Raw genomic sequence first — 24609 nt, 5'->3', positions numbered from 1 at the left:
GCACAGGAAATATGCCAAGGACTACCCACAGAGAAAAGAAAGCAAGAAGGAGCCGACAGTAGCACCAATAGGTGAAGCTCTAGCTTCACAATTCAAACTTGATTTCTCTCTCATTGCATGCATGGTTTCCACTACCATGGGAGATGTGTGTTATCTTGACAGTGGTGCCTCATTCCATATGACGAGGAATAGAGATCTCTTTATTGATTTTGAGGAGAAAGAACTCAAGCATAGCATAGATTTTGGAGATGACAAGAGGTATAGAGCTACCATGATCGATACAGTTATCTTTTAGATGGAGTTTGGCTACCCTCTCAAGATCACAGAAGTGATGTATGTTCCAGGACTAAAGAAGAATCTTTTTTTCAGTCGTGTATTGGAAGACTGTGGCTATGATGTGTTTTTTAGTAAGTGAAAGGTTTTCCTTAGACACATCATCATGGGACAGGTGAGACAGATCGGTGCACAGATCAAGAAACTGTATGATCTTGAGGTTCAAGATGCATGTAAAGGCTTGAGGAGCAAGGCAAAGGTTAGAGACTTAGTGGTTAAGAGGGAGAGTAAATTACCTCTCAACATGCAACCCCAGAAGAAGCCTTGAAAGTAGCTTCAGGAAGTTGTGGAGTAGACACAACTAGAGAAGCTAGAGGAGACCGAGTGGAGAGATCCACTCAAGTAGAGAAGAAGTAGTCTTAGACAATTGTGGAGCATCCACAATTGGAGAAACAGAGAGGAGACCAAGTGGAGGCATCCACTCATGCAGAGGCCTTCAGTAGGGGGGAATTTTGAGCCAGGTGGGTAGAGGGATCAAATGCAGCCATACCTCTAGGTGGGAGGTTGGGTGATTTGAAGTGATAGTCCCAAGAGGGATGAAATTGGGCAGGGTCCATTGAGTGGTTTTTTCTCATGGATCGTACCTTGCTATGGGAGACCAAAGTACATAGTAGTGGGAGGAATCAGTGGGATTGATGCAATCAGAGATAAAAGTGATAGAGGCTAGATTAGTCAGATACTGAAGAAGCGTAGAGAGGGTTGACAACAGTGCAGAAAGGCAGAGTCAACAAAAGCACAAAGTTTTCAGTTGAAAGAGGCAATAGTAGTCAAATACTTTGATGACAGAGGCATCATTCTAATTTAGGTTGGATGTTTTTTGTTTCTGGAGTTGCTGGAGAAACAATACTAGAGAGAAGTGTTGCATGCAGAACATTCCAAAGGTTTAGGATCGGGATTGAGTTGAATTCCTTTCTTGTTGAGAGGGAGTGTTGAAAATAGCAACAAGAAATGATAAAAATAGAATCTAGAAATTCCAATTTAATTTGTCCTTGAATTAAATTGTAATTCTTTACTCATAGCAACTTGTAAATAGTTAATTAGGTTTAATTAACTTAGGAATTTCGATTTGGAAGTCTTTATGAAGTCATGTATATGTTCTCCCTATATTATAGGGGTCCAGGATGAGTTAAGTATGAGTTGTAATTAGTTAACTTAATTTACTGAGTTAAGTCCAGTTAAATTAGTTCCAAACTGTTTGAGGAACTAATAGTGAGTTAAAATTTAGTTGATGCATTAGTGCACTCAACTAGTGCTACTCCAGTTAACTAAATATTCCCTCATCAGAAACTCATGCATGTCGATTTTGAGAAAGACCCAGTTGAGACTAGAGTGCAGGGACAATGTACTATTTGTTTTAGATTTTTCTAAGTTGCACTGATAGTGCATGCATTCAGGAACTGAGGAATTTCCCTTTAAATACGAGCTAATTCTCTCAGGAATTGTGCAAAGAATTAGAAGCTTGGAGGCTTGGAAATTTGGCTAAGTATTGGCCAAAGGAAGTCATTAGGTGGAGGATAGGAAATAATTGTGTAGGTTAAGCTCAAGGTTGAGTAGAGCATATTGTATTCATCCAAATTCTTTGACCAAGGGTGAATTAGAATAGAGACTTGGAGAGATTTTCAATAGGCTAAGATTTGGCCTTGAGCTTCCTTATGAGTTGGAGATTGAATTTTCTAAGTGCTGGGATTGTTCTTGAGAGAACAAGCATTGTAATTTCATATTGATTTTCTGGATTAATACAATATGGTAGTGGGGTTTTGAGCTGTGACTTTCCCTAGATATTTATTGTGTTATGTTCCCTTGATGTTCTTCCTCTTGTCGATTGTTGTGTTCTTGATCTTTATGTGCTTCCGCTGTAAAGAATAGAAGTAGATTCTTGTCTCTTGTTTTAATAGATTACATGAGCTTGTGAATCTACAAGATTTTATACAACTCTGACACAAAACATTCAGAAGATTCTTTTCAATTTCAATTCGATGAATGAATTACTTCTACAAGGAGAGAATCATTTATACATCAATCAATACCATGCATCCAATGCAGTAAACACAAGCACAACTTGCAGACATGCAATTCTCTCTAACAACTAACCCAATATACAGATGCAGAATCTAACCAACTAAAAGAGAAAAAACTTTAAACAATTTTTTATTTTATTTTCATGAAAAACATAAGCACTTAAGCTATTTTCCTAAAAAAATAAAAAATTCTCAGGTAACAGGCAACCAAACTCAGTGCACGATTGTAGATCCTTAAACAGACTATAGGTAACTTCCCCAACCTAGGAGTTCATAGAATAGATTGCCGATCAAGATATTGGTTGGCTAATGCACTTCAGGAGAGGCCATAGAGAGTTAATGATAGGACTAACTCTCTATCTTCAAGTCAACAGAGAGTTATAAATATATGGTTTCCACTACTGGGGTGCGTTAGGGGGGCAAAAGCTATAAAAGGTGTATTTTAGGGTTAGATCAAAGGCTAAACACAGTGAAGAGGGTGCTGAAGAGTCCTGAATGGTTAGAAAGGGGACCAAGAAGAATGGGAAGGCCTATAAAGAAAGAGAGATTCAGGAACTTGGAATGATAAAATCGGGAAATAAGTGTAGTCCCCAATGGAGTCGCCAATTTCGCTATAGGGATTAATGCATGGGTGGTTGTGGCTAGAATACCCTCAAGGATCTTCCTAGGATCCAAGGTAGACTGTTCAGATTAACTGCAGTTGGCACAAAGAAGCATATACATATCCATATTAATGCATGATATTCAAAGTAGAAGGGAAGAGGTTACCTCAGATGTTGAAGTTTTGCTAGAGAACCCAATGTAGAAAAGCAGAAGACCCCTTTGCTAACTCCTAGATCAACACCTTCATATAAAAATGGCGGAGAGTAATACTACAACATATAAAATCTGATAATAAAAGCATCAATACATAAAGATATGAAAATGACATGCATCTAAGCCACTCATAAAACAATGGTACTGTTGGCATTATGTTTCTAGTATGGCTATATGTTACAGATGTTGTACTTGATGGCAACTCCCGTGGCAAGGCTCTCATTTTATTGAAAAATTAAGAAGGACACAGGAAATCAGTTCAGAAGGTGCGTACCCGCAGGTGTACCATGCAGAAGCCGTGTCCAGAGACGCTGGCCAGCCATTCAGGAGGTGCGTCCACCCAGTGCACACTTTTCAAGACAGAGAAAAGCACACGTGGGGGTTTCTTGTGATTTACTCTTGGTATCTAGCCGACGGTATTGTGTTATTAAGGTGTCGGCTCGTGGTATTGTTCCATGATTTGAGGAAGAGCTTGCCTATATAAAGCAAAGGAGATATTTTGGCTTGAATGTGTCTTGGGTTGAATATCTTATTGGGCTAGATCTGGTCTAGATATAAAAAAGGCGAATCTACAAAAGGACTGAGATCTCTTTGGCGCATGATCAGATCTGTAGATCTGACTGTTTGGGTTACTCTTAAAGTCTTGAAATCATTCATACCCGAAGGTACGCAGGTACAGTGAAAGGCAAGTGCGCCGGGATGCAGTGCAGTAGAACGAGACCTGCGTGGGGACGCAGGGCAGAGTAATATTCTGGTGCGTCCGGGACGCAGTATAGAAACAGGCGCACTGCGTGGGGACGTAGAGCGGAATAAGGTTCAGGTGCGTCCCTGCAGTAAAAAGACGCGGTGCGATAGTGTTTTTGGGTGCGTCCCTGCAGCAAAAGGACGCAATGCAGTTGAAGGAACAGTGCGTGGGCACGCAGCGCAGCGGAAGGATACCTGCGGGTGTACGCAGGAAAGCAGAAGATGAATTACGTCGCGACGCAGGCCACAGAAGGGAAAACTGCGTCTCTGTCTTAAGATGTTCTGTTGATTGTATTTCTCTGTTGATAAGGTGTTCTGGGTTAATTCTGTTATTGCTGATCTGATAACTGTAGTAGACAGTAACTGTTATGTACTTGATGATCATTTGATGCTTTATGAAAAGAAGTAGGGGGTTGTAGCTCCCTTCCAGGAGAGACTGGAAAACGAGAGTGAGAGAGAGTTGCAGCTCTCTGCAGGTTGCAGCCTGCGTACTGGTAAAGGACTGCACCAGTACAAAATCATTGTAAAAGGAGTTTCTAATTTTGAAAGAAGATAGAGACATATTGCAGCAGGTGGTTTTCACCCACATTGGGTTTCCACCTTACATCTTGTGTTCTTTGGTGTGACTATCTGTTTTCTTGTTCATGCTCATTATTTTTATGGTACTGACATGCAAAAATAATTCAAAGATCAAATAAGGAAGATTTATTAAAAGAATTAGATAATACTGATTCACCCCCCCCTCTCAGTATTATTTTCAACAATTGGTATCAGAGCAGGTCCTTCAGAGAAGCTTGATCGCTTGAAGGTAGATCGTTCATCATGAGCAACTACGAGAGAGAAGCATCAATCAGGCCACCGGTTTTTGATGGGACAAACTTCAACTATTGGAAGGTAAGAGTTACTGCATATCTTCAATCTCTTGGTACAGAAGTTTGGGACATTGTAGAAACAGGCTACGCTTTTCCTTCAACCACTCCTACAGATGCAGCTGAGAAGAAGAAGTATGAAACAAATGCGAAAGCAGTCAGTACTCTATTAGGATGTATATCCCAAACAGAATTCATGAAGGTAATGCACTACAAATCCGCAAAAGAGATATGGGACAAAATTGTCACGAGCTATGAAGGAGATGAACAGGTAAAGCGTGCTAAACTTCAAACTCTCAGGATTCAGTATGAGACTCTCAAGATGTATAATGATGAAAGTGTGGCTAATTATTTTCTTCGGGTAGATGAGATTGTTAATTGTATGAAAAATTTGGGTGAAGAAATAAAAGAGGCTATAGTAGTTGAAAAGGTTCTAAGATCATTGTCCCCCAAGTTTGAATCTAAAGTGTCTGCAATAGAAGAAAAGGAAAATCTCTGAATTCTCACTATGTCTCAGCTACATGGAATTCTAACTGCTTATGAAATGAGAAAGGGAGGTCCATCAGACAGAAGGGAAGCTGCTTTCAAGGCATCAGGCAAAGAAGATTATTATGAAGCAAGCCATGTTCCAGAAGAAGAGGAAGAAGAATCAAATTTTGTCAGAAATCTTCAAAGGGGTTCTGGAAGGTTCAGAGGTAAGCTACCTTTTAAATGCTTTGCTTGTGGAAGAGTAGGTCATTATGCTGCAAAATGTCCTTATAAGGATAAAGGAAAGGAACCTTCTAGATGGAACAAGAAACAAAGTGCAAATAAGAAAAGCTACTACACCCATGAAGATAGTGATGGTTTATCAAACAGTGATGAAGATGAACAAGGTAATAAATATAAGTTGTTAATGGCATTTGAAGATGATGATTATATGGATGCTGTAGATGTGGATAACCTTTATGATGAAATTACTAGACTCAAGAGATGTATAGAAGAAAAGAATGTGATCATTGATACTCTACAATTTCAAATTGATGAAAAGGAAAAACACCTTGAAAAACTAGAAGGTGAAATTGTTGGTCTTAGAAAAGAAATTGAGAAAACAAAAGCTATTAATCTTAAGTTTGTCAAAGGATCTGAAACTTTGGATGAGATTATCAATGTGCAGCGGTCTCCTCTAAACAAGACAGGTCTGGGTTATAATGGAGAAACCTCTCAAGCATCCACCTCAAAAAGTTATCTTGATGCGGCAAGAAGAAATGAGAAAAAGAACAATGAAGATCATCAGGTAAAGCAGGGACGTATTACAAACAGAAACTATCAGGGGCAATCCATCTTAAGGGTGAACAAAAGCTACAACCAGCCACAGGTAAAATCTTCTCAGTTTGGTTCAAGAATAGATGAAAATAGAAATTACAATCAGTTGGCTGGTAGATTCAATAACCGCAGAAGCTTCTTCAATGGACAATGCTTTTCTTGCCATAACTTTGGTCACAAAGCAGCTCAATGTGTTGCATATAAAACAATCATGACTAGGGAAGCTCAAAAACAAAGAAGTATGACAGGGATTACAAAAAGGACCTATAACAACTTTTCGGTTCTTGAAAATGAAGTTGAATGTTCTATTTGCAATAATTTTGGTCATGAAGACTCTGAATGCAGGAGCAGGTTTCAGCAGAAAAAGGAACAAGAGCAGAAAAAGGAACAAGCCTCAAGCACCAAAACATGGAGAATAAAGGAACCTCAAACGGAAAGATGTGGGATAGCATTTTATGCAGAGGGACAGGAAAATCTATGGTACATTGACAGTGGATGTTCGAAGCATATGACAGGTGATAAAGAAAAACTTGAGTCTTATTCTACTTTAGAAAAGGGAAAGAAAGTCTCTTTTGGAAATGATACTCCTGCAACTATAAAAGGAAAAGGCATTGCTCAGTTAAAAGAAAAGGTCAAGGCTGGAAATGTTTTGTATGTTGATGGATTGAAGCATAATCTCCTAAGTGTCAGCCAGATGTGTGATCAAAGAACCGAGGTTATATTCAGATCAAATGGATGTCTTGTTCGTGATCTTGATACAGGTAAAACAGTGCTCAAAGGCAAAAGAACTCCAAATAATCTGTACATATTTGAAGAAGGACAACAACAATGCTATCTGAGCAAGGATGAAGAGCACTGGTTATGGCATCGAAGGTTGGGACATCTAAGCTTCTCACAAATAAGGAAAGCATGCAAATATCAGGCAGTTCGCGATCTTCCAGATATCAAAATTCCTGACAACACCATATGCAAATCATGTCAGTTTGGAAAACAAACCCGAACTAACTTTCCAGAGAAAGAAGGATCAGCTAGCATGCCTCTTGAGCTAGTACATACAGATACATGCGGTCCCTTCAGAAAAAGGACACCTCGAGGAGAAGAATACTTGATATTATTCATTGACGATTTCTCCAGGTTTGTCTGGTTAGGACTTATGAAGCACAAAGATGAAGCATTCGAAAAATTCAAATCTTTCAAAGCCTTGGTTGAAAATGAATCAGGTCACAAAATTAAGTGCCTCAGATTCGACAGAGGTGGGGAATTTACTTCAAATGAATTTTTCGATTTCTGTGAAGAACATGGGATAAGAAGAGAATTCTCTACAGCAAGAACTCCCCAGCAAAATGGAGTTGTGGAAAGAATGAACAGAACAATCCAACAAATGGCTCGTGCTATGCTTGATGAATCAGGAACTCCCGCAACTTTCTGGGGTGAAGCTGCACATGCTGCGGTTATTATTCTCAACAAAACAAATGTCCGGGTGAACAACACTCAAACTCCTCATGAGCTCTGGAGTGGTAAAACTCCTTCGGTAAAGCACTTCAAAATCTTTGGGAGCAAATGCTATATCAAGAATACTGATGAGCAGCTTGGCAAACTTGAACCTAGAGCAGATGAAGGCATTCTTCTTGGTTACTCTCCATATAGCAAAGCATACAAATGCTACAATAAAAGACTTGGCAGAATTGTTGACAGCATTGATGTAGTGGTTGATGAGAAGGGATACATTCCTAGGCAAGTACATCGTGAAGACATCGAAGAAGATGAAGGCTACCCTCAAAGACAGAATGATGAAGAAGAAGAACCTCAAGAAGAACCTCAAGAAGAACCAGAGGAGCAAACAAGAATAGAAGAAAAGACTCCATCCAGATATGTTCAGAAGAACCATCCAGAATCTCAGATTATGGGACAGAAAGAAGCAGGTGTACAAACTAGAAGAACATTTGCAGAAGCTTCAAGCTATTTGGCATTACTCTCCTCGACTGAACCACAAAATGTGAAAGAAGCATGCAAAGATGAATGTTGGGTGAAAGCAATGGATGAAGAACTTGAGCAGATCGAAAAGAACAACACTTGGGAGCTGGTTCCTAGACCAAAAGATAAGAATGTTATCGGGACAAAATGGGTCTTCAAAAACAAATTGAATGAAAATGGAGAAGTAATTAGAAACAAAGCCAGACTTGTTTGTAAAGGATATGCGCAGCAAGAAGGGATAGACTTTGAAGAAACCTTTGCTCCTGTTGCAAGACTTGAGGCCATCCGAATGTTTCTTGCTCTCTCAAGTTTTCAAAACTTCAAAGTATTTCAAATGGACGTGAAATCAGCCTTTCTAAATGGAGACTTGGAAGAAGAAGTATACATTGAAAAGCCAGATGGGTTCATTCTTGGAAATAATCCAAACCTTGTATGCAGATTGAAAAAGGCTCTCTATGGTCTCAAACAAGCTCCAAGGGCTTGGTACTACCGCTTGGAAAAATATCTTCATCAACAAGGCTTTTCAAAAGGATCAGCAGATAGCAATCTTTATATAAAAGTTGAAAATGACAAATTGCTAATTCTTGTTGTGTATGTAGATGACATTATTTTTGGCAGCAATGAAGAAGCTATGAGTCAAAACTTTGCCTTGGTCATGCAGGAAGAATTTGAAATGTCCTTGCTAGGAGAACTAACATATTTCCTTGGTTTGCAAATCCAACAAAAGGAAGGAGGAATCTTTTTATCTCAAACCAAGTATCTCAAACAGATTTTGAAGAAATATGGCATGGAAGATGCAAAACCAGTATGTACACCCATGGTCACAGGATGTAGCCTCAGTGCAAATGATGATTCTGCAGCAGTACATCAACCAACCTACAGATCTATGATTGGAAGTTTACTTTATTTGACAGGTACCCGCCCAGACATCATGCATGCAGTAGGAATAGTTGGAAGATTTCAGGCAAATCCGAAGGAGACTCATCTTCAGGCAGTGAAGAGAATTTTCAAATATCTTCAAGGGACTCAAAATTATGGCTTATGGTATCCTAGAGATACAGATCTTACACTTCATGCTTATACAGATGCAGATTGGGCCGGAAGCGTGGATGACAGGAAAAGCACAAGTGGAGGTGCATTCTTTATGGGTTCCAGACTGGTATCTTGGTTCAGCAAGAAACAGAGTTCAATTGCCTTGTCTACAGCTGAAGCGGAATATGTTGCTGCTGCATCTTGTTGCACCCAACTCCTTTGGATGATGCAGACTTTGCAGGATTTTCAAATCACTTGTACACCACCAATCCCCATCTTATGTGACAACACAAGTGCAATCAGCATCTCAAAGAATCCTGTTATGCATTCAAAAACCAAGCACATAGCAATCAAGTACCATTTTCTCCGGGAACAAGTACTTGAACAGAAGGTCAAGTTGGAGTATGTTCCTTCTAAGGAATAGGTTGCAGATATTCTCACCAAACCATTGCCCAGGGACACTTTTGAATACCTCAGGCAAAAGCTGGGGGTTGTTGATGCATCATCTTATTGTTGAACCTTTTTCTGATTGATGGTACAGGTTCAGGGGGAGCACATAATGCATTGTTGGCATTATGGAGGATGGTTAGAAGGAGATCTTGGAAATGGCTGCAATATGTCTCTATCTCTTTCATGGTGGATTATGGTTCTTTGTTGCAGATCTGGTTCGTATTCAGGGGGAGCATGTTCCTAGGGGGAGCATACCCCTTTGCCCTTGATGTCAAAGGGGGAGAATGACGCTGAAGTTTGTGAGGTTGCCATCAAGTCCAAAGGGGGAGATTGTTGGCATTATGTTTCTGGTATGGCTATATGTTACAGATGTTGTACTTGATGGCAACTCCCGTGGCAAGGCTCTCATTTTATTGAAAAATTAAGAAGGACGCAGGAAATCAGTTCAGAAGGTGCGTACCCGCAGGTGTACCATGCAGAAGCCGCGTCCAGAGACACTGGCCAGCCATTTAGGAGGTGCGTCCACCCAGTGCACACTTTTCAAGACAGAGAAAAGCACACGTGGGGGTTTCTTGTGATTTACTCTTGGTATCTAGCCGACGGTATTGTGTTATTAAGGTGTAGGCTCGTGGTATTGTTCCATGATTTGAGGAAGAGCTTGCCTATATAAAGCAAAGGAGATCTTTTGGCTTGAATGTGTCTTGGGTTGAATATCTTATTGGGCTAGATCTGGTCTAGATCTAAAAAAGGCGAATCTACAAAAGGACTGAGATCTCTTTGGCGCATGATCAGATCTGTAGATCTGACTGTTTGGGTTACTCTTAAAGTCTTGAAATCATTCATACCCGAAGGTACGCAGGTACAGTGAAAGGCAAGTGCGCCGGGACGCAGTGCAGTAGAACGAGACCTGCGTGGGGACGCAGGGCAGAGTAATATTCTGGTGCGTCCGGGACGCAGTACAGAAACAGGCGCACTGCGTGGGGACGCAGAGCGGAATAAGGTTCAGGTGCGTCCCTGCAGTAAAAAGACGCGGCGCGATAGTGTTTTTGGGTGCGTCCCTGCAGCAAAAGGACGCAGTGCAGTTGAAGGAACAGTGCGTGGGCACGCAGCGCAGCGGAAGGATACCTGCGGGTGTACGTAGGAAAGTAGAAGATGAATTACGTCGCGACGCAGGCCACAGAAGGGAAAACTGCGTCTCTGTCTTAAGATGTTCTGTTGATTGTATTTCTCTGGTGATAAGGTGTTCTGGGTTAATTCTGTTATTGCTGATCTGATAACTGTAGTAGACAGTAACTGTTATGTACTTGATGATCATTTGATGCTTTATGAAAAGAAGTAGGGGGTTGTAGCTCCCTTCCAGGAGAGACTGGAAAACGAGAGTGAGAGAGAGTTGCAGCTCTCTGCAGGTTGCAGCCTGCGTACTGGTAAAGGACTGCACCAGTACAAAATCATTGTAAAAGGAGTTTCTAATTTTGAAAGAAGATAGAGACATATTGCAGCAGGTGGTTTTCACCCACATTGGGTTTCCACCTTACATCTTGTGTTCTTTGGTGTGACTATCTGTTTTCTTGTTCATGCTCATTATTTTTATGGTACTGACATGCAAAAATAATTCAAAGATCAAATAAGGAAGATTTATTAAAAGAATTAGATAATACTGATTCACCCCCCCCCTCTCAGTATTATTTTCAACAGGTACTAAATCAACATGTAAGCAATCACGACAACGACACCATCAAGTAGACAACACAAAACAGGTCTAAATTATTAAGTAGGAAAGAATGATTACAACCATCTGGTGAGTCAATATTCCTTTACTCCTCCAGCTCCTTTCTCTCTCTCTCTTCTTAACCTCTTGGTAGTAAAGCAACTATCTCACACAAAGCTTCAACAATTAGTTGACAATCCTTCGACCTCTTTCACAATGCCCAAGCCTCCAATATATAGATGGTGAAAGGCGTATCCTTGCCAACTCTCTCATCAGTTTCCTTTGGCAAAAACAAGGATGTTTCCTTGATTTATTGCTCTTTCCCCTTCCATTAGACTCCGTTAGAAATGGCAATATCCTTACACAGGTCAAAGGTGGATGTTTCCATTTTTCGGGTTGACATTTGAGTAAAAAGTGGGATATTAGTCAGTCAACCCACTCTTTTGACCTCCAAAATATCACAAAAATTGGCTAACATTGTCCCTTAGGCAACAGAGTGAGTTACCCTAGTGATGAACGCCCCTGGCTCATGCATGGGGAGCATTCTAACTATTCCTTCTAGTTCAAGGGAGCGTTATCTTGGCAAATAGGCCCGTGAACTTGGTCTTGTCTTCAACAAATTTTTCTTTCTCCTTTAAGCTGATGAGGAGGTAATTTTCCTGTATAACAATCATCTAGCCCACAAATTCTGTCTTTCCTCACATTAATTTACATTTTATTCTATAATGTGCTTAGTAGGAAGACTAAAGGGTGCTTGTCATACTTCGTGGCCTAATGTGGTTTATGTGCAGGAAAGAGAGAATTTTTTAGTACATTTATGATGCAGAGGCACGTTGGAGGCTTGAAGTCCACTTGCAGTTGATGAACTCAAGTGTAAGAGGGGATCTAAGGGAACTAGATTCACTATTTTCAAGGTTTTGGAGGGACGATGTCCTCCTTCCAAGGGAGTTTCCCCTTAGTCATCTTTTATATAAATAAATAGGGCTAATGGCTCATTAGGATTCAAAATTTTGGAACCAGGAAGAGTTCTTGAGATCCAAGTACTTAAGGCTATTATTTCTATTTTGATATGATATATTTAAACTCTAGTTTTTGTTAATGAAAGATTCACTATTGGTCTACATATGAGTTAACTTTAGAGGGTTGAGACCCTTGGGTTAGGGCCAACCTGGAGGCTCTCGTCTCTCTTATGTATTTTCTTTTGTCATTGTTTGAGTAGTGGCACTTCTTTCTTGTTTTAAACAGAATTTAGATTTCAAAAATTGTGATTGCAAGCTTTATTACCACCTTTCTTATGGGAAGTGTGGGTAAGGAGTCTACAACAACAAGCCAAAAATATTTGTTTGTTTTCCTTTACTATGCTTTGGTTTATATTTCCCTTGCATACTCTATTTATACATCATAGAATTTAAGATCATTCCTCTATACATGGATTAGATGCATGTTGTAGGATATAGTAGCTCTTGATGAAGTAAAATTCAACTCATGTTTTCCACCTTGATTTGTTGCAATTTGATCACTAGATTTGTGTTCTTTCCAGGGGTAAAAAGGGGTTGGATGTTATTCTACAGGTACTTCCAGTGACTTGTATGGATTAGTACACCCATCCTACATCCATTTTTTCATCACCATCCTCCTTCTTGACACCTCATACTGCTCTCAAATTCTACCACCAAGATCATCTTTTCAGGGTTATTGGGGAACACCGTGAGCATGTAATTTTTTGTAAGATGGGCCTCTGAGGGGTGATAAGCTTGGAAAAATTCCTCACACATTCTTCATACACCCTCATCTACCTTCTCCCACCTTCATAACACCTTTCCTACCCTCAGGATGCTCTCGAATCCAATCTTGTAGCAAAACAGGGAAATCTTGTATCATCTTGTAGCAGTCATGTAACATTGTCTAAACGTGGCAAAATTTGATTTAAGACCTTGATTTTTTCATTTTGGGATTGAATAATGACCTCCAGGATTTGAATCCATGATTGGGGAATGCAAAGGACCACTTTAGACCGATCCTTCCTTCACTGCAAGTACAAAACATCAATTAGAATTAGTAGACAAATTTCCACATTTGAATCACAAAGATTGCTCTTTTATGCAATGTGTAAAGAATATCTTACTAAAGCTAAATTATCTTGAACTCAGTGATAATAAGAGAAACTCTTTAATGCAAGTAGATTAGACCCAATTTTTTTAAAATTTATGTCCTTAAGTTTTCTAGTCATACTCTTTAGATCAAGTTTCCTTTTTCAAGATTTTTTTCACATTCTGAAAGTAGAGTAATGATTTACATTCTGCAAGTGGAATATTGATATAATTTTTTCAAGTAGAATAGCATGGTTCATTTTTGCAATTAGTACATTATTTCCCTTCCTGCAATTGTAGTTAGCCTTTACATTGGATGAATGACACTTTCATTTCTGCAATTAGGATGATGTTTACTTCCTAAAATTAGAGTAGAATCTTGTCTCTTCATGCAAGTTCTCTTAGTAATCTAGTTGGAGGAGTGGTCCATGCATACCTTGATTTTATTCAACAACTGAAGGTGAAATGAGTAGATCTTGACCTACTATGCATATAGCATAGTCACCTCAAAGTTTGTATGAACCCCGGGTTGATAATTTAAGTTGGTAGCCCTCAGTAGTTACATCATTCTTGTTGCAATTCTGGGGATGATCCCTTTTTGGCACTTTTACTGGGGAGGTGTCCAAGTAGGTATTGTTTCTACTTAGAAGTTGTGTATATTTTTTTTATTTGCATCAGTACTATTGATTTGAAAAATTCAAAAATAAATTCAATAAATTCAAAAAAATAAAACAAGAGCTAGTTCTTTCATGCCTCATAAGAGTAGGGATAATCAAGGGAAATTCCTACCAAAAACCCCCACCCCTTCAAGCAGCCAACCATCATTCTTCTTTGGTAGTTGTGAACTTCCTTTGGGTGAGCAACCTGAAACCTTTGAAAAACCCCTAGGGGAGGAGGATCCTATATCACCTATCCAAGACATGGTTGAAAATAGAAAAAATGAGTTCTTTCCCATCTGAGAGACTAATGGGGAGGCTAGGATGAAGAATATAAACCCTACTTCCCTTCCACACTTCCATGGCCTAACTTATAAGGACCTTGACACATTCATGTTTGAGTTTTATGTTGTCTACAGGACCTATGACTATACCTCTTATGGACAAAAGCTAATGTTGTTTCCATCCAACCTCAAAGATGTAGCATTGTGCTGGTTTATGGGCTTACCTAGAGGCAACATCACTACCTGGGCACAAATGAAGCATGCCTTTAATGAGAATTACAAGGATTACTATAGGTATAAAGAGAAAAAGGAGGAAATCTTTAGGATGACCATAAGACCAGATGAATCCTTAGAGGACTATGAGTAAAGATTCCAACTCAACTATAGGAGGGCTAATTGTACCCTTAACCCTGAGTCACTCAAAAAGTACTTATCTGAGGTATCGGGGAGGATGTCTTGGAGACCCTCAATATGTTGTCTGGAGGATACATTTACCAGTTGACCTATGATGACATCAAGACAGTATTCAAGAACCATTCTAGGGCTGCTAGGAAAAAGGGAAGGTACAACCAAATCTTGACTAAATCCTCTTCCTCAACCTCAACCATAAAAAATGATATAGGGAGCATGTTGGAGGACTTCAAAAGTGAAATGATTCATACCTTTTCCCTATAGGTAGACAATATGCAGATTAAAAGGAAGCAAGAGGAGGAAGAAAGGGAACTAGTTATATTTTCCCCTAGATGCACTAAGAGGCATCCCATGAATGCCCACTAATTAGCATAGAAGTCTGCTCTGTCTGTGAGGAAAACCATGGAACAGAAAAATTTCCCTCTTTTCTAGGCATAAAGGCTATATACCAAGGGGTATAAAATGGGTTGGAGCAACTCTACTTCATCAACCAGAGGAGGCCCCAAGGCCCTAGGCCATATCAACAAGGCATGCAAGGTGCACAATATCCTCCTTATAATCCAAATCATAATGCACCTTTCCAACCTTGCTACCCTTCAAATCATCCATCATGGTCCATACCCTCTCCTTGGTCCTATGCTCCACAATATCCTCCTCATCCAATCAGCCCTCCTTTCCAGCCATATCCACCTCAACCTCCTTAATGGAGTAACCCTTCACAAGGATGGAGTCTATTGTAGCTGAACCTCCTACCCTAATGCCTCCTCCTCCACCTCAACCACAATTACCTCACAACAACCCACCTGAGAAACTTAAAATGCCAATCCAACCTAATCTAAACTTGAACAATAAGCAATAAAAACAAGTTTATAGTTGGGAGATATCATATCCTGCTTATGTTGTGGAAATTCAAGAGATCCACCTTTGGTATGGGAAGGTTCTTCCAAATTCTCACCTGCCTTCTCCACCTGAATAAATTGAAGAAGAGAAGGAAGATAGTACCCCTCAAGCCAATGCACCTCCCTATCCTAAAATATTGGTCGAACCTAAACAACACACTTCGAAAGAGGCTAAAATTATGGTAGAAATGAATAATTTTTGTGTCAAAATACCCCTTCTCTAGGCCATTAAGGATGTCTCCATCTATAAAAAGCTTATTAGAGAATAATTCTTCAAGAGGCTTGGGAGAAGAATAAGATATTCACAAAATATTAATTTATTGGGCAGTTGTCTGATCTAACGCTTGGGAGGGTGATCTCCCTAAAGTAATTGGATTTTGGTAGCCTAGTAGTGGATGCGCACATTGATAGCATTATGATCCCCAATACCTTGATTGAATTTTTTGTTGCAATCAATGTTATGACCAAAGAAACCATGCTAAAGCTCAATCTCCAAGGAGCTTTGAGAAAAACAACCACAGTAATGCAGTTTGCAGATAGGTCCATAGTATCCCTTGAAGAGGTTATTGAGGACATGATGGTATCCATCGAATCTTGAGAGTATCCAATAGATTTCATTGACCTCCAACCCAAAACAAAGTCTAATGGTTACCCTTTTATCCTAGGAAGACCTTGGTTGGCCATCGCAGATGCCTACATTAGTTGCAGGGTTGGGAACATGACCATCAAGAATGGGCATCTCTCAAACCAGATCATACTGTATTCCCCTACTCAACCTTCTATGACTTTCCCTCATGGCTAGAGGATGAGGAATAAGAATACTTTTATCAAACACCCCTCTACCCAGTTTTTACTCTAGACACCACTTTGGGAGGTAGGAAAGTTGATGAAGATTACCTTATTGACCATATCTTACAGAATCAACCTCCCATTTCCATGCCAATTGATGAAATGGTGGAAGAATATTTGGAGCAATATGAATGGAATCCATGGACTAAGTTGTTCTCTGTTGACCCTCATCTATATCATGGCAATATTTTGGAACATAGCCCATCCAAAACTCTAATTATTTTTCTTAGGACTCTAAGGAAATGAAAGGTGTGAATGCCTCAATTTGTACTCATCATATATTTACATCAAGGAAGGATGCAAACCTATGTACCAACCCCATAGGAGCATGAATCCCACCCTTAAGGATATTGTAAAAGAAGAAATGCAAAAATTGTTGGATGCAAGTTCATAGACCCCATCTCAGATAGTGAGTGGGTGTCCCCTATTCTCATAGTCCCCAAGAAGAATGTGAAGGGGAGGATTTGTGTTTACTTTAGAGAGCTTAACAATGATACAAAGAAGGACCATTTCCCTTTGCCTTTCATTGACCAAGTCCTATATGGCCTTGCAGGGAAGAGATTATTTTCCTTCCTAGATTGATTTAGTGGGTACAACCAAATACAGATCAACCCTAAGGACCAAAACAAGACCAAATTCACATGTCCTTGGGGTACCTTTCCCTATAGATTCATTCCATTTGTTTTATGTAATGCTCCTGCGACCTTCCAGAGGGTAGTTCTGAGTATCTTTGTTGACCTTGTTCATGACACTATTGAGATATGCATGGATGACTTTATTCATATATGTGACTTCTAGGAAGCTCTTTCTAATCTATTTAAAATCTTAAATAAATGCATTGAGATGAATCTTTCATCAAGTCTCGAGAAATGTGATTTTTTATGAATGTAGGGACTGTCTTTGCTCGTTCCATATCTAAGGAAGGGATATAGGTTGACCCCAACAAATTTATTATCATTAAAAGGATCCCTATCCATGAAAAACAAAGGGATGTCAAAATCTTCCTTGGATTTGTTGGGTATTATAGAAGGTTCATTAAGGAATTTAGTAAATTGGCTTCACCTATGTTTGGATTACTAGCTAAAGAATTGGATTTCTATTGGACAAGTAAATGTCAAGTTGCCTTCAAAGTACTGAAGGGAAATTTTACCACGACACCCATCCTTAGGGGTCCCAAATGTGCATTTTCTTTCCATACCCACACAAATGCATTAGATAAAGCTATAGGAGAAACCTTAGGAGAAGTGGAAAACAAGCTGCCCTATGTTATATATTTCACCAGTAAGAACCTTTCTAAGGTTGAAATTAACTATACAATCATTAAAAATAACTCCTGGTTATGTTGCACTCTTTGAATAAGTGTAGGAACTATATCACTAGATATCAAACTTTTGTTCACATTGATTATGCAACCATTACGTATTTCGTGAATGAAATCGATGTCAATGCCAAAACCATTAGATGGTTGTTACTATTGCAGCAATTTGATTTATCAATTGTTAACCAGCCATGGAAAGAGAATGTGGTTGCAAATTTTTTGTCAAGACTGATGTTTCCTATAGGAAATGAGGAGATGGTGGATGATCATCTTCCAAATTAACACCACTTTGTCATCTCGGTGCTATCTCCTTGGTTTGATGATATAGAAAATTAATTGGTTGCTGGGAGTTTCCCTCATAATCTATCCTCCAATGAGAAGAGGAATATTGTTAGAAAGAGTGTCGCCTACTCTACATCAATATGCAAGAAGGTACACCACCAGGTGTGATCAATGCCAAAGGATGGGAAATCCTAAACCCAAGGATGAGATACCCATGCAACCTCAAGTGACTCTAGAGTCATTTGAGAAGTGGGGCATGGATTTCATTAGGCCCATTGATCCACCATCGGGACAGGAGAAGTACATCATTGTGTGCACTGATTACTTGACTAAATAGGATAAAGAAAAGGCAGTGAAGGAAACAACTAAGAAAAAAATGGTTGAATTATTGAAGGAAACATCTTTTTCATGTTTGGCTTTTTGATGGAGTTGGTCATTGATCAAGTGACACAACTCACATCAAATTTGATTGAAGGAATCATGGAGCAACACTACATCAAGCACATGAAATCAACTTCCTATTACCCTTAGGAAAATGGGAAAGTGGAGGTCACAAATAGGGCCTTGGAGAAGATTTTGACCAAGGTTGTTAGCAGTAGTAGAAAATATTGGGCATATCGACTTATAGAAGCCACTTGGGCCTACAATACCACTTGGAATACCACCACTGTATTAACCCAATTTGAATTAGTTTATGGATAGAATGCCCTATTATCCATTGAGTTTGAATATAATACCCTAAGGGTGGCAGCTCAATTAGAATTAGACCATACTACAACACAATAGGAAAGGTTTCTCTAGCTCAATGGATTGGATGAGCTCAGATTGCAGGCTCTCATGCAAACTAAGGTAGTCCAACTATAAATGAAGGTTTGGCATGACAAACACATCAATATGAGATCCTTCCAAGAGGGTGATTGGGTCCTTCCGTATGATTCAAGATTCAAGTATTTCAAAGGGAAATTAATGACAAGATGGTTGGGCCCCTATCTATTGGAAAAATGTTATGAAAATGGATTTGTCCAAATCAAAAGAATCGACGAGGAAGGTGTTAGCACTCAATAAATTTCCCTAGGTTGAGGAGAGAAATCCTTGAGGTGACCATAGACCACTTGTAGGTTAAGGTCCAGTCCCCCTAACCTTGGAGAGGGTTCTCTTGCTGGATCAACTATCAATCAAAGACTAATACGATATGGATTTTAAATTGGTTATTAAGCTCATAAGGTAGATGACATAAGATTTAATGAAAATTGTTGGGAGAGAGGTCCACTGAAGTAAAAGATCATAGAACATCAGGGCATGAATGAGCCATGTAGATAACGCAGTCAAGGTAGGGACATATTGCAAGTTAATCAGCAATTGTAGTATAGTGAAGAATGAGGGAAACATAAACATATCCAGTCAAATGCAACAAAGCATATGATTATGAATTATTCTACATAACTAATGACCAAATATTCAGAAGAACCATGAAAAAGAAATGAATAATTCCATCATATATGAGATCCACAATTATCCTGAGCATCTAAGGATGAGTTCAAGACAACAACTTCAAAAGTGGATATCAAATTAACATAAGAAAACACAAAATTGAAACCACACACCATAGGAATCTCTGACAGTAATTAGCAAAACTCTACACTGAATATTTCATTCTGAAAATAGGATCACATATACAAGGATCGTTCCATCAATCAACCAAACCCTTATTCCTTTTCCATTACCATATTAAATACATTTCATAAAGATATATCATAGCTAGGTTCAATGTATATTTCGATCCATCAACCCATTGTTTTTTGATAAAAAATTAGATAAAACAATTTTATACAACATCCTTATCTTTCAAAGAGAAAAAGCATAAAAAAATATTTTATATATGTCCATTTGACTTATCTAGATAACACACTTATTTCACAAGATCCTATCTTAACATTAAAATCTTGGACTGATGATGAAATTAGAAAAGGAAGCTTATACTATGTTACATAGTAGGGATCTGAGTAGGAAGTTAATTATTCCACAACCTTTTGACACTTGGCACCTTCAAAACATTCCATTTCCCCTGTGTGCAACACATGCACAACAGTTGTGTAGCAGGTACATAACAATTGTGTAACATAAATTTCAAATTGTTGTTGCACTATACCTTCTCACTCAAATCAAACAAGGTGGTTATATATACTCCATTCAAGTTTTATTATACACCAGAAACCTCCAGAGTGCAAAAATAGCTATACATTTCCACATTTTCAAACCGAAATCCAAAAATTTCATCATTCTATCAAAAAAAACTATGAAAATGGGCCACCAAGTGACACATGTAACTCCAAAATGGTAGCACATGTGTAACATATGAGATACATTTTTGTATATGATATTGTTTTGAATAAAAATCTCTCTCGGTTTCTTCAAATTATTCCCTAGATTGTCAGAAACGGTTCTGCAAAATCATGACTAAAACAGGCAAATACACTGTCCAAAAAATAGGCCTTAGAGATGCATTCGAAACACCCTATATGTGACACTTGTGCAGAAACTAGAAGAGGTTATTATGATTTGGTTTTTTCTTGAGAAAATTCTCTTTTTAATTTTTTGACATTTTTTTTATGCAGCCAGCTCAGAAAATAGATGAAAATATAGATCAACGCCTTAAAAATCAACCTCTTCGAAGGGGCAACCTCCTTTACTTTACAAAATGAACAATTCTTGGATGATAAAAATGAAAAAACCTCCTTTCTATATATAGGAGTCTAAAGGGTCACAATATAATCAAAGCCGACATAACAATACTAATATAAGGGCACAACAATAACAATAGTGGCTTCTATGGGGCACAATAATAACAATATGGGGACAATAGGGGCACAACAATAACAATAAGGGATACAATGACAATAGTAAAAGGGGAATCACTAGTGTTATAGGGACCTAACGTGCCCCTCTCCTTCAAAAAAGTGTTGTCCTCAACACTTGAGTAGTTATGGATGCTTCTATAAAAATTCTCACCCTCCCAAGTGGAATATTCAGTGGGTAAGTTCTTCCACTTGATGAGATACTCCAAGATTGATCGATTTCATAGCTATCGAGTTCTTGTTTCTATGACTACTTTAGGTTCCAATATGATTTTTCCTTCCTCGTCAATTTCTAGAAGTATTGTTTGAACTGGGATTTTTTCGCCTATAACCTTCTTTAAGCATGAAACATGGAAAATTGGGTGCACTCTTGAAGTTGCAGGAAGCTCCAATTTTTATGCCATAGTACCAATCTTTTGCAACACCTTGTACGGACCATAATACTTTGGTGATAATTTATTATCCTTCTTAGCTTACTTGAGGAACATTTCTTTATATGGTTGTAGTCGTAGGAATACCCAGTCACCTACATCAAAACTTATTTTAGTGTGATGTTGATCTGCTTTTTGTTTCATTCTATTCTGTGCCAAAGTGAGGTTATCCTTTAAGAGTTGGAGAACTTGTTGTTGATGCTCGATGTGATCTTCCACTGCTTGAACCTTATATTTTTCTCTTAAATATGATGTGATGGATGGTGGATGGTCCATAAAGTGCCATAAATGGGGTCATTTTTGCTGCAATATGGAAGGAAGTGTTATACCACCATTCAATCGAAGGCAACCATTTGACCAATTGTGTTTGTCTATCAAATACAAAGCAACGAGGATATCCTTCCAAACATTTGTTTACTATCTCAATTTTCCCATCAGATTAAGGATGATAAAATGAGCTATGAGCTAACTGAGTACCAAGGCAAGAAAATAATTATGTCCAAAAATTTCCCGTGAAAATGGGATCTCTGTCGCCTACAATAGTCTTTCGGTTTCCATGTAGCTTTGGAATTGTTTCCATAAATTAAATAGAAACTGTATTGGCTTTAAATGGATGTGATAGTGCACAAAAATGTGCATACTTGGTAAGTCTTTCAACTACCACCATGATGACACTCTTTCCTTCGGACTTGGGTAAGCCTATGATAAAATCCATTGAAACCTCCTCCCAACATTGGATTGGAATGGATAAAGGTTGTAATATACTCGGGGTCTTAATTTTTCAACTTTATTTTGTTGGAAAACCAAACATTTTGCCACAAACTTTTGAATATCTGATTTAATGCCATCCCAAAAAAATTCCTTCTTAACCCTGTGGTAAGTTTTTAAAAATCCTGAGTGCCCTCTTAAGGGAGAGGTGTGCAATTTCATAAGAATATTTTGTTTGAGTTGGGAATTTGTACCATAACGAATCATTTTTCTAACTAAATGTATTAGATATACTAGGATCTTGTTATAACTTTTGAATGAGTTCCCACACTTCTTCGTCATTCTTCCATTCATCCCTTGCTACATTTATCCAATCTGGCTGGATAATAGAAATGGCGCAAAGCAATGCTTCCACATCCTCGTCCTTTCTTGAGAGTGCATCTGCCACAACATTTTGCTTCCCTTTTTTGTAGATGATTTCAAAGTCATAACCCAACATCTTTGTGACCCATTTATGCTGCTCTTCTGAAGATAATCTTTGTTCTAAAAGGTATTTAAGACTATCATGATCCGTTTTTACCTTGAAGTGTCTTCCCATTAGGTAGGGTCTGCATTTCTTAAGTGCATGTATCATTTCCAACATTTCCTTCTAAAAAATAGCTTTGTGTAAATACTTTCCTTTGATTTGACGACTTTCGAAAACAATGGGTCTTTATTTTTGCATTAAAACAACACCAATTCGATTTCCTAAGGCATCACATTCCACAATTAAGGTTTTTGTGAAGTCTGGCATAGCTAAGACCGATGCTTGGCACATTGCCTCTTTAAGATGTTCAAAGGCTTTCGTTGCTTCTAGAGTCCATGAAAATGCATCTTTCTTCAATAATGTTATTAGAGGTGTTTCTATTCGCCCATAATTATTAACAAACTTGCGATAATACTCTGTCAACCTGACAAATCCTCGCACATGCTTTATGGATGTGGGGATTTTCCATTCCTTAATGGCTTTAATTTTTCTAGGGTCTACCTTCACACATTCATGAGATACAATATGACCCAGATATTCCACCTCTTGTACTCCAAAGAAATATTTGGAGCTTTTTGCATATAATTGTTTCTTCTCCAATAGTTTAAGCACCCTGTCAACATGTTGAACATGATCCTTCCTAGACTTGCTATAAATTAGTATATTTAAAAAAAATACTAACACAAATTTTATAAGGAAGGGTTTGAAAATGGAATTCGTCAAACCTTGAAATGTAGAAGGTGCATTGGTAAGGCCAAAAGGCATGACCAAAAATTCATAATGACCCTCATGAGTTTTAAATGTTGTTTTTGGAATGTCTATAGTCTTCATTCTGATTTGATGATATCCTAAATGAAGATCCAACTTGTTGAAGTAAATTGATCCATGTAATTCATCCAATAATTCATGAATGTTAGGAATGGGAAATTTATCTTTAATATTGAGATTGTTCTGGACACATGCGCCATGACCCATCCTTCTTGTGCACCAAGACTACTGGAGCAGAGAAAGAACTTTGTCTAGGTTGAATTATACCAGCCTCTAGCATTTCTGCAACCATATGTTCAATTTCACTCTTTTGGGCATAGGGATATCTATAAGGGCTGATGTTTGGACGAACACTTCCTAGAATAAAATGAATAGCATGATCATGATCACAAATAGGTGGGAGGCCTTTGGAAGTCTCAAATACCTTGGAATGATTGTCCAAGACTTTTTGGATATCTGGAGAAATAGATGATTTCGATGCGGGAACCTCTAGAGAACATAATTGTGAAATTACACCTCATTGTTCTTTCTTTAGAAGCTTTGTCATTCCGTTAGAGCTGATTATCTTTCTTGGTTTCCCTATGATACCCCTTAATTCAACTTCCTTTCCTTCCGAATAAAATTTTGTGAAAATTTATTGAAAATTAAAATCTATTCTACCCAAGGATTGTAGCCATTGGACTCCTAATACAACAGTAGCACCACTGATTGGAATGGAAAGAATTGGGCTATTCAATACATATTCTCCCATGGATAGCTTGATATTATGGAACTTTCCAGAGTAATTTATGGTTCCTCCACTTGCAACCATCACTTGACACTCTAGTGATGGATATAGGAAGAAATTCAATTCCTTGGTTGTCTTATAATGAATAAAATTATGGGTACTTCCTGAATCAATCACCACTAATACCTTTTTCTTCTTGATACGCCTGTTGTAGCATTTTTTTGGTTTTGGTAAGTTAGACTCAATTAGTCAAAAAATGAAAATATATTTAAAAAAAATGTTAAGCTAGGATATGGACAAAAGAATATTGAATAAAAAATGTTAGGAAATATTTTTATAAATATGTCCATATCAAATAAAATGTTAGAATAGATGCCCTAAAAAATGAAGGCAAAAATAAAATGTTAGGTTAGAAAGAAAAGCAAAAAACAATAAACTCTAAAAGTGTTGCAAGTCTAAATGCCAATACTTTAGTCTAGTTTACTTCTGCAAATAAAAGTTCTGTGCATTTTGTTTAAAATGCCACACTTGTTTATACAATCCAGCTATACAGTTT

Source organism: Pinus tabuliformis, chromosome Q (genome assembly GCF_031772625.1).
Source record: "Pinus tabuliformis cultivar Carrire ecotype Pingquan chromosome Q, CPIR1, whole genome shotgun sequence".
Classification (NCBI taxonomy): Eukaryota; Viridiplantae; Streptophyta; class Pinopsida; order Pinales; family Pinaceae; genus Pinus; species Pinus tabuliformis.
This window is presented reverse-complemented; position numbering follows the sequence as displayed.